This window comes from Octodon degus, unplaced genomic scaffold (assembly GCF_000260255.1).
Source record: "Octodon degus isolate 3935 unplaced genomic scaffold, OctDeg1.0 scaffold00111, whole genome shotgun sequence".
NCBI lineage: Eukaryota > Metazoa > Chordata > Mammalia > Rodentia > Octodontidae > Octodon > Octodon degus.
This window is the reverse complement of record NW_004524687.1, coordinates 5,703,133-5,713,223: the sequence shown is the minus strand read 5'-3', so window position 1 is coordinate 5,713,223 and position 10,091 is coordinate 5,703,133. Positions and strand designations below refer to the sequence as shown.

Here is a 10,091-nt window from a genome sequence, read left to right as displayed (position 1 = left end):
AAAAGGAAAAAGAGGCCCATTTTTCCTGAGAATTCTGCCTTAAAACCTTTGTTGGCTGCTGCAGTTACTGCCAACACCTTCATTCCCCATTCCCGACTTGTCTACTTCAAGCCAATTGAACCAGTTCCAGTTCATTGCTTGCTTTTGGCCATGGAGGGCCCCTGATCCATGCCTATTCTTGTCAGACTATGTCAGCTATTACCTACCCAAAATAACCAGCGGCAATTTTGAGTTTCACATTTTGACTGAGGAAAATTGGACTGTCAGTCCTGATAAATGAGTTCTGCCCTGTTGGGGCTGAATAGACAGGAATGATTGAGCACTATCAAATTGGTCTCCCAAAAGCCCATAGTCATTGTGAAAGTCAGGAACAGACCTGTGAATTTCCTGGCAGACAGTGGAAGAGAACTCTCTGCCTTCAAAAGCTCCCTCTGTCAAAAAGTTACCATCACTCTCCTCTACGTGATAGGATCAATGTGATGATGGGTAGGAGTAAGGATAAGCATCGGAGCACCCACAAGCTTCTCATAATGAAACTTTCACATATAAAACTGTGTTATGGGGCTCTTTTCAAATATTAAGTGGAATTAGTTCTAAGAGTCTTAATTATATAGATTTTGGCCTATCACATGAAACTCTTCTAGAAGATGGCCATCTGAGTTTTAATAGCTCTAGTAGTTCTTAGACCAACTTTAAACTAGCATCAAATAGCCCTGTTCACAGTGGCACTTTGTTGGATGATGTTATGAAAGGAAGACAGACAGCTCCAGAATCAGAGTTCAGTTTCCAGGCTAGTAGTTATGAGGCTCTAAGGAAATTTCTCTTAAGACAAGGGAAGAATCTTACCTCTCTAATCCTGAAGTACTTGAATGACACAAACCAGAAGAGTCCTGCAGGAAAAAAAGATTCAAGCAGATAATATGCCTCATTTTTTGGACACTGATGATTTGCTCACTGACTGTGCAAAGCCATCTTTGTGCCTGTCCCTTGGAGAAGGAAAGCAGTCTCTGTCACCACTAATTAAGTTTTCTCCAGTGGAGCAAAAACTGAGGACCACAGTGCCATGTAGCCTTGGAGAACCGTGTTGTCCTCTAGACCTTCTACCTAATTTAAAAAAAGAAATCTTGAATAAAAGCCTTAATGTGAAAGAACCTGACTCAACAAACTGATGTAGTACCTGTTAATTTAACTGTGATGCACACAGAAATAAAGCTGTGTTGTGGAATAGGAAGTGATTTATAACTTAAATGCATGCTAGAAGTGCAACACTAGTTTTCAAAGATGTATAAAGATCCTAAGCACCTCTGAGCCTCTTGTGATGTTTTTAGATGAGGAAAGTATGTTTGGATTTTTTTTCTTTGCAGTGATATGAAGTTGACATATGAAGTTGAAATGTTAAGTCGTGAGAAGTCATTGTGTTAAATAATCTTGTAAGCATTAAGTAAATGACAAAAGTGGTTTGTTATAATTTCAGTTAACATGAAGATGAGTAGCTTTTGATGTACTCTGACTAAATGGTTAAACTGATAACCTTGGAATATACTCATCTTTAATTTTAGGGAAATAAAAGACTTTTATTAGTTCTTTATGAAATATGTTGGTACTAACCAAAAAAAGTGAGAAAAGTAATACCTTGTGAAATATTTTAAAAAAGACAAATTTTACCATTTAGAATGTTCTAAATTGGTTTAATGATTATTCAAGTAGATCCTGAAAATAATATTGGATGGAATAAAGTATACATGTACAAAGTGAAGACCAGGGAAGAATTTATTTATTTATTTATTTATTTGTTTATTTATTTATGGCAGAACTGGGGATTGAACTCAGGACCTTGCACTTGCCAGGGAAGTGCTTATTCCACTAAGCAATCTCCCCGGCCCCAGAAAGAATTTAGAGAAAAGGAAAAAGATAGATGGTAGCAAGACACTTAACGAACACTGTCAAACTATAAATCCATTCCTTGGGTTGTATAAAATTTCTATTTAGTCTAATTTAGACTAAAAATTTAATGCTGGCTTATATTGCAACAAAAATTTTAAATTAAAAAATTATTGGTCAGAAAAAGTTACCATCACTGGGGCAACAAGGACTCTTGCCTGTCAGCCCTTCTGACAGGCACAAACTTACATCGTGGGGGGATCTCTTTTGCATCATCCTGCCTTTCACTTCATTTCTTTTTTTATTTTTATTAATTTCATTGCGAAACAAATAGCAATGAGGCAGTTTCAAAACTGAGTAGTAGGACAGTTTCATTAATTAATACATTGCATATTGTTGTCTTCCTTTCATTTCATTTCACCCTGCAATTCAACTTTGATTGTTTCCCAAGAGGAAAATGAAGCCTGCATCAGCCTGGGACAGATAACTGCAGTCCTAAGTTCTGAAAACTCTCCTCTCAGAGGCATGGGCTACAGACTCACCTCTGGGCCTGCATATTAACCATGTTGCCTCACTGTGACCTTTCCTACTGTTGTCAGATGTCATGAGAAGCGCAGCCATGTAGCCACACATCAGTCTGATAGACGTTAATTACCTTGGGTAAGATCTCCATGCTGTCATAAGGCAGAAAAGATACCTTCCTCTGTTTGTTGGTTGCTCCCATAAGCCCGTCCAATTGGCAAAATCCTGAGATAATAGGCCAGCTCACTTGGATTTAATTGCCAGAAAGGGGTTAAAAACTCTCCCACCTTGGTTCTGCACCTGTGTCCTGTGTGACAAGAAAGCCATATTAGTCATCAAAACAAACCCACAAGACCATCTGAGAGGCTCTCAGATTTACCTCAAGCCAGCAAAACTTTATCTTGTTCTGCCCAAGGACCTCGAGTCTGACCTGCCTCCTCCTTACATTCATCAACCTCAAGCGGCTCAGCCAGCCATGTTGCCACCATTGCCAGTTCTATCTCCTGCACCACAGCCTCCTGCTCTACTGCCAGCAACTCCTTCTGACTCTGTTTTATACTGAAGAATGCTGCTGTATTTTAGGTGAGGTCCAAGCCTGGTTAAAGTGAAAAAGTCCCTGCCACTGAGGTTGATCCTGACACTTGGGTGAACACAGTCCTCCCCCAAAACACATCCAAACTGGGACTGTAATGCAACAGAGACCCATGAAGCTTTAGATCAGTACTGGCAGACTACAAAGAGGGCAGCAAGAAGCCCATAGACACGTCTAAGGTTATTAAAGTTACCCATTAGTGCCCCCACTGAGAGGAAATTCTGTGAAGCAAATCCTGTGAGATGGTTGGATACTTTATCAAACATGAATTCCTGTACATGTTTGAGTACCTTATACCTCTCCTGGAATGTGACCAGCCTCCCTCACACTCAGGTCCACTATCCCATACTTTGTATTGACTCTGACTGTACCCTGGGAGGAAGACTAGAAGACTAGTGCTTACATCAGCCTGAACAGCCTGATAATCATAAACCTGAAATTTTGAGGGGCTCATTGCCAGAAACACAGACAAAAGACTGACTGTCAGGGCTTGCTATTAATCATGCCCCTTTGGTGATGGAGCTCTGTTCCCCACCTGTACCAAGCAGTACACTTCTCCTGCCTGTAAAGCCAGTTAAAGTTCTCCAAGCTGCCAGCATTGCCATGGCTGCCCTCCATGCATGTTGCCTACACAAAAGCTCTGCTACAATATCCAGTAGAAACTGGTTACAAGAGGTCTGAGATTGCAAGAGATCTGCTTCTCCATCTTGACATTTTTGAAGCTGTGCAATGGCTTCTTTGATGACAGAAAGGTGGGGCATATGTTCTATCCTCTCTCTTAGAAACTGGTTACAAGAAATTCTGTAAATTTCTTGGACCTGGTGGCTTCTATATGCTTACTCAGAGTGTCAGTTCCTGAGCACACCCAGTGGCCATTAAGGGCTGCCTCCCCACTTTGATCTATGCTCTAACAGCCACTGTCCTTCTGATCAAGAAAGCTGACAAGCTTCCCTTAGATGGATACCTAACTGTCCAAGTGTCATCTGCTACACTGGGATGCACTGTTCTAGAAAAGGACCCCCTGATGGATGTTGAGTACACACTGTTTACAGATGGAAGTAGCTCTGTCAGGAATGACCTACTAGTTGAGATATGCTGTGGTCACCCTGGACAAAATGATTTTTGCCAAACCTGTCCTGCAGGGCTTATCTGCATAGCAAACTGCTTCCTGTTGCTGTTTGGAAACCTGTAGCAATGATGCAAAATAGTCTGGTCCAGAAACCTAAGCTTCATCTGGAGATCCAATGGACTAAAAACTCAGTATTCCTGGATGATCAGAGTCAGACCTCCCCTCACCATTTGTTCTGCAAGCTCAAGCCACTGTGCTTGCGCCCATACCTCTGCAGCCAGGTCAGGCTTCAGCATCTGTGTCATTGCCTCTGACTTCCTGCATTATAGTGATTTCTCTCCATTTATACAGAAATAAAACATAACCCTACAGAAACAGCTTGCAACTAGTTAAAAGATCACTGTATTTGAAGACATTCCTACACACAATTATACCGCAGGTAGGCATTAACTACTTCTGCTAGTTTCAGAAATCCAGCCTTAGAATTGCTGAAAAACTTACTTGGATGGCCACTCGAAGGCTCACTCTGAAGAGGCAGTGCAAACATGACTGAAAGTGACTTTCCAAGGAAACCTCATCCTGTGTAATCCTTGGTAACCATCTCTACCTAGTCAACAAAGACTTTCGGTGGCTCCACTGCTCCAGCATTAGAAAACTGTAAGGGGGAAAAAAGAAAACTGGAAGGGGTTCGAGAATCTTCTATTCCCACTTCCCTTTTCTTGGGTCATTTCAAATACCAAATTTATAGAGAAAAAGTCACGGAGAGGAGGCAGACGATTCACTCTTCTGACTGAGTTGGGTTCATCAAGCAGCCTCTCTGGGAAGTAAAATCTGTTCCTAGAGCTGAATCCCCATGCTGGGTCCTAGGCCAGGCAAGGAGCAGTTGACAGTTCATGAGATTCTTGGTCCCATGAAAGGCAGGGTACTCTGTAGAGCTTCACATCTATTGCAGATATACAAGGTGTCAATACAGGGGTGCTGAGACCCTAAGTACATCTCAGCTGGAGCCTCCTCACTACAGGAGTTTGGCAACAGCTCCCCCTTCCTACCTGGGTGGACTGGCATGCTGATTGATGTACTCACCACTGCAAGCTCAGGAATACTTCATAAGGAGAGGAACAGGCCATGTTTTTCAGAAATAGTTCAAGCATCCTGTTGGCCTTAGGACCTCCTGGATTCTGTCCAGTTGTAGGAGTTCAGAAAACTGTTCACTTCCTTCCTTCGTCCATCTCCAAGTGGAGTGTCTGAAGAAAGCTCTGTCATGTGTATGTGTACGCATGCAGGCAAATGGAAGAATGGTCTTAGATTGTAGCACATAAGGTAAGGCTTCCAGTAAATAGGGTTAACTTGGAAATCAAAATGAAACAAACTTGCTGATAGGAATTACCACATCCAGTGGGTTTGTTTGAAGAAAGACAGATCACAGGGGAGTGATTGTCCTCAGACATTCTTGTATCTCTGTCTTTTACATTAGGTTTAGTACTGAGATAGACATGAGAGGCAAACTCTGTGACTTAGAAGAAAACAATAAACTAAAAAAAATGGAAGGCGATGATCTCTCTTTCAGATCATGTTAATTAGGGCTTGCACGCCACCTAGGATGAACAGGAGCAAAGGGAGTTGAGCCATTTGGCTGGAACAATAAGGGAAGGCCATAAACAGGTGAAGGAATCATGACACCAGGAGTGAGGTCCATCAGGATGAGACATAGAGTCCAGTGTGGGGAGTAGAGGGACAGCTCTTGGTGGGTGAAGGGCCGCTTGAGATGGGCTGGGCTGTGGGCACAGTGCCAGGAGAGGCCTGTGCTCTTTATTGACAGTGAGGCCCAGAAAGGGCTTGCTGCAGGGAAGCAAGTGGGTCAGCCTGGGTAGGTATTGTTTATTGTATCTCAAATTGGTGGCAATTGGGAAGCACTCATAATTCAAAGCATAGTGTATTTCAAAAATCTCCCAAATGTGCTAAGCTGGCATTTGAGAATGGCATTTATTTTCAATTTCCATGCATAAAATTACTGTTGAACATGTTTTCCTCTAGTTCTGTTATTATTTATTTTGAATTAGCTATAATTTTTCTCCACTCATTTCCCATATCTATAGAGCAAATCTGTTTTATCAAAATGGAAGTAGCTTTATCTTTATCAATAATAAATAAATGAAAGTGACATATATACTCTACAAATGTAGACATTCATCAAAGGATCAAAAAATGAAAATCACCCATTATTTTGTCACTCAGAGAATATTTTCCTTTATAGTAATATTTATTTATTTATTTGTGGAACCAGGATTGAATTCAGGACCTTGCACTTGCTGGGAAATGCTTATTCTACTGAGTCATCTCCCTGGCTCCAATATTTTTTAAATACTTAATTTTTTCTTCTTTTTTCTTCACAGGGTCTCTCTATGCAGTTTGAACTCATAGTGATCCTCTTGTATCAGCCTTCCTAGTTCTGGGATTACAGGTATGCCCCACTGTGCCCAGTTCTTGGCTGGCACAGTGTGCCTTGGGTTCCAGGGCCAGCACGGCATGTGGCACTGGGGATCAAATTTGGGACCCTGTGCTTGCCAGGCAGGTGCTTTCACCACCGAGCCACCTTCCCAGCCCTTAATGGTTTGAAAGTCAGTTTTAACCAAATTTGATGAATCTTAACATTATGACAAGGTATAAGTAACATAAAATCTAGCATTCTGATAACTTTTGGTTGTACATTCTTCTGGCCTTTAGAAGTGTATGGACAGGACTGTCCCAATGTGATTTTCAGCCTGAGCCACATCACTGCATTGACGGCATCTCATCTGTAGAAGAGGCACAGCTCTCTGAAGGCTCCCCAGGTAGCACTGTGGCCTTAGGCCTGGGACCACCTGACGAGCACTGGGGATTTGCAAAACTTGAAGCTGCTGGAAGCCACGTTGGGAGGCACGTTACTTTGCCTTTGAACACACATCTTGCAGACCTGAAGGCTTGCTTCCTTCCGGTGGAGCTCTTCAGGGTGGATGGCTGCATGGACAGGCAGTATCCAAACTTGCAGTGCATGTGACACACCTTACCTGGCTGTATTGTTTCCATGATACATTTTGGGTATACCTTTTTTCTGTTGAAGAATTATTTAAATAATTAGCTGTCATATACTTATGCTGGTGACATTTTACCAATTTGCCTTCTGACTTTTAATATTTTTATTTACATAAGGTTTGTTTTTGTCAAAACTGTTGATTTATTTTGAAAAGAACTTTGTGATATTTTTCATTTAAAAAATTATAAAATCCTCTCAAGAAACTTAATCTACTGATTAGCTCATTAGACACACTTATCAAATATCAACACAATATGGGCTTCAGTTTTTGGCATTGTGGATATAGCAAATAAACAAGAAAAAGTAGCTTCAAGAAGCTTGTGTGTTAGTGGATTAATTAGAATATCTGCTTTGAGAAGTCCCAAATAAAATTTTTGCATTTTCTCTAGTTTTAAAAACTTACCTATTTTAAATTTATTTTGGTAGAGAAGGCAAGATAATAGCCCAACTGGCCTCCCCCCAGTTATTATGAGCTTCATTCCACATTGCATGGTGATGCTCAATTTAGTACATACTTTCCTGGGTAAATGGTCTTACTTTCCCTTTCATTGTATAATAATGTGGGGTTACTGGCAAGTTGCTAGTTAATACTGCTGTTTCTATTCAATGGCCAAAATTTTCAAATTGTGAAAGTTTGTTCCATTGTCCACTGTGATCTTATTATATTCCAGGGTGTGGTTATTCCATTTAAAGAACTAATTAATTTCCTCATGGATGTTGATGCTAAAATAGAATTTTCTATAGGTGATGACTTCAAGACAGTTTCTTACGTCCTGCTGCATGAGAAACCTCATGCCTCAGTGCAGCAACCCCATCCCCAGGATGTCTGCAGTGGTAGCTCTTACACGACTAGTTTTGTTTCTGAAATAACAGTTAAATTATTATTTTTTATTAGTAGGTTTGCTAATAGTAGGGGTAATATAGGAATGTATTCCACTAAATCTCATGGTCCATTTGTGCTAGCTGATATTCCTGTCACTCACCTATCTCTTACCTGCTTATCTATCCATCCATTCATGCATCCCTGACTTACAGGAATAATTCAAAGTTGTCTTGATACACTGTCATAGTTTTTCAAATTGTGGTTTGTAGGTATTTGCAGCAGAATAACCCCAGGTGCTCTTTCAAAGTACAGATTATTATACCCCACCATGAGCTGACTAACTCAGAATTTTTAGGTGTGTGTGTGTGGGGGGGGCGGTGAGCACCTGCACTTTAATAGCTGCCTCCACCATCAGGATTCTGATCAGCCCTGAAGTTTGAGAACAGCTAGAGGACCGTGATGTTGAAGCATGGAAACCTGATCCTTTCACCAAGCAATTAGTTTCTGCATGGAACACAGCAGTTCTCTAATTCTGTGGCCATTTTTCAACTTGCTGTTTTTTATTACTGAAAGCCACGCAAAAAATGTTGCCCATGCTTAAATGTCATTACATGGCTTTGGAAATCCTTTCATCCAAATCCAGTGATTTTCTCTCTGGAAACAAACAATATAGGGAAGGAAACAATCTGAAGAGCATACATTTTTTCTCTTTTCCAGATACATTATGGAGGCAGTTGTCAAATATTTTCAAAAGCACACTTCTGCCATAAAAGCAAAGGGGGAAAAGTAGAATCTTTCTGAGCTACATAATTCTGGAAGGGACTAAAATATATATGCACTACACTGAGAGGTAGAGTGTGATCTGTCCCTAACTTACAGGGCAAAAATTTCCCAGGGCTAAATCAAGGGAACAGTTGCCCAGGTCCCAGTGCAAAGCCACAGAGCTGGACTCTTCAGGAGAGTGGGTGGAAAGTCTGGGTCTTAAGGCCTGCGTGAAACTGTGCTCAGGCATGCTTGCCTTCCTGTGGCTTTGGCTATATGATCTTTGGTATATTACCTACTTAGCTGATCAAAGCCTCAGTTTCTCCATTTGCAACACTAAACTACTTTGTTTCTCAGGGTTTTCATAACAATTAAATAAACCAGTAGTGGGCAAAGTGTCTGTACAATCCATAACCTGCCATCAGAGCCTAACAATACTTTCCATCATTCACCTTTGGAATGATTGTGTTTGTTCACATCCTCATAGACTTTTCAAGAACTTATGCTTATCTGTTACTCAAATCATGCAGATTGGGAGGGAAGAATGTTGTAGATGTGAACTTTGCTCCTCTGTGATCCATGCATGTTCATCACCAGACTTTCTTTTTTTTTCATACACACATACACATTTATTAAATTCACCAACTTATATGGGTATCTTGATGGTGCGTCAAAACAATTACAAAGTACCATCAAAGAGTAGTGCTTATAGATCATCCTAAGTGATATAATAATAATGAAAGAATTTGAAATATTACTAGAATTAGCAAAATGTGAAACAAACATGAGATGACTCAAAAACGATATAAACAGACTTGTTCAATCCAGGTTTTCCATAAACCTTCAATCTTTAAAAAATTTAATATCTGTGAAGTGCATATAAGAAAGCAAAATAAAATTAATTATGCCCACAATATGCTTGTACACCCATGTCTAATTGTCCTGTTTTATATCCCAGATGAAAATTAATTTTGTCTACTTTCATGGACACACAAATCTATAATAAGTACACCTTAGAATTTTTGAATAGCTGTTTCTCATTGAAATTATTTTAAAAATAAAAAAATGCATAACAAACACAAAAAAGAAAGAATGTTTGAATAGCAAAACTTGGATTTTCATTTACAATTTTAAAATATTAGATAATATTTTACAAAGGTAGAGAAAAATTTGAGATTTATAGCAGTAGTGCTCCTTACAGGGAAAAAAAATATATGCTTTTCTGCAAAATGAAAGGTACAAGAGAATAAATCAGCTTTTAGGAAAGATTGGTAGAAAAAAGTCTTGAAATTCTCTTATAAAATGTAAGATTTCATACTATTTTCAAAGAATAAAAATGAGGTGGTGGTGACTGATACATAGATTTTAG

At 39.9% G+C, this 10,091-nt stretch overlaps 1 long non-coding RNA gene across 1 annotated transcript in view; it reads right to left on the bottom strand.

The window, feature by feature from the left end:
- The window catches only part of LOC111812069, a 33,787-nt gene that overhangs the window by 20,772 nt on the left and 2,924 nt on the right, over positions 1 to 10,091 (bottom strand). Inside the window, exons 2-3 of the long non-coding RNA XR_002817661.1 lie at positions 2,537 to 2,710; positions 847 to 890 (exon numbers count right to left, since the gene is read on the bottom strand). This is a non-coding gene — a long non-coding RNA (uncharacterized LOC111812069). The remainder of the gene's footprint in view (positions 1 to 846; positions 891 to 2,536; positions 2,711 to 10,091) is intronic.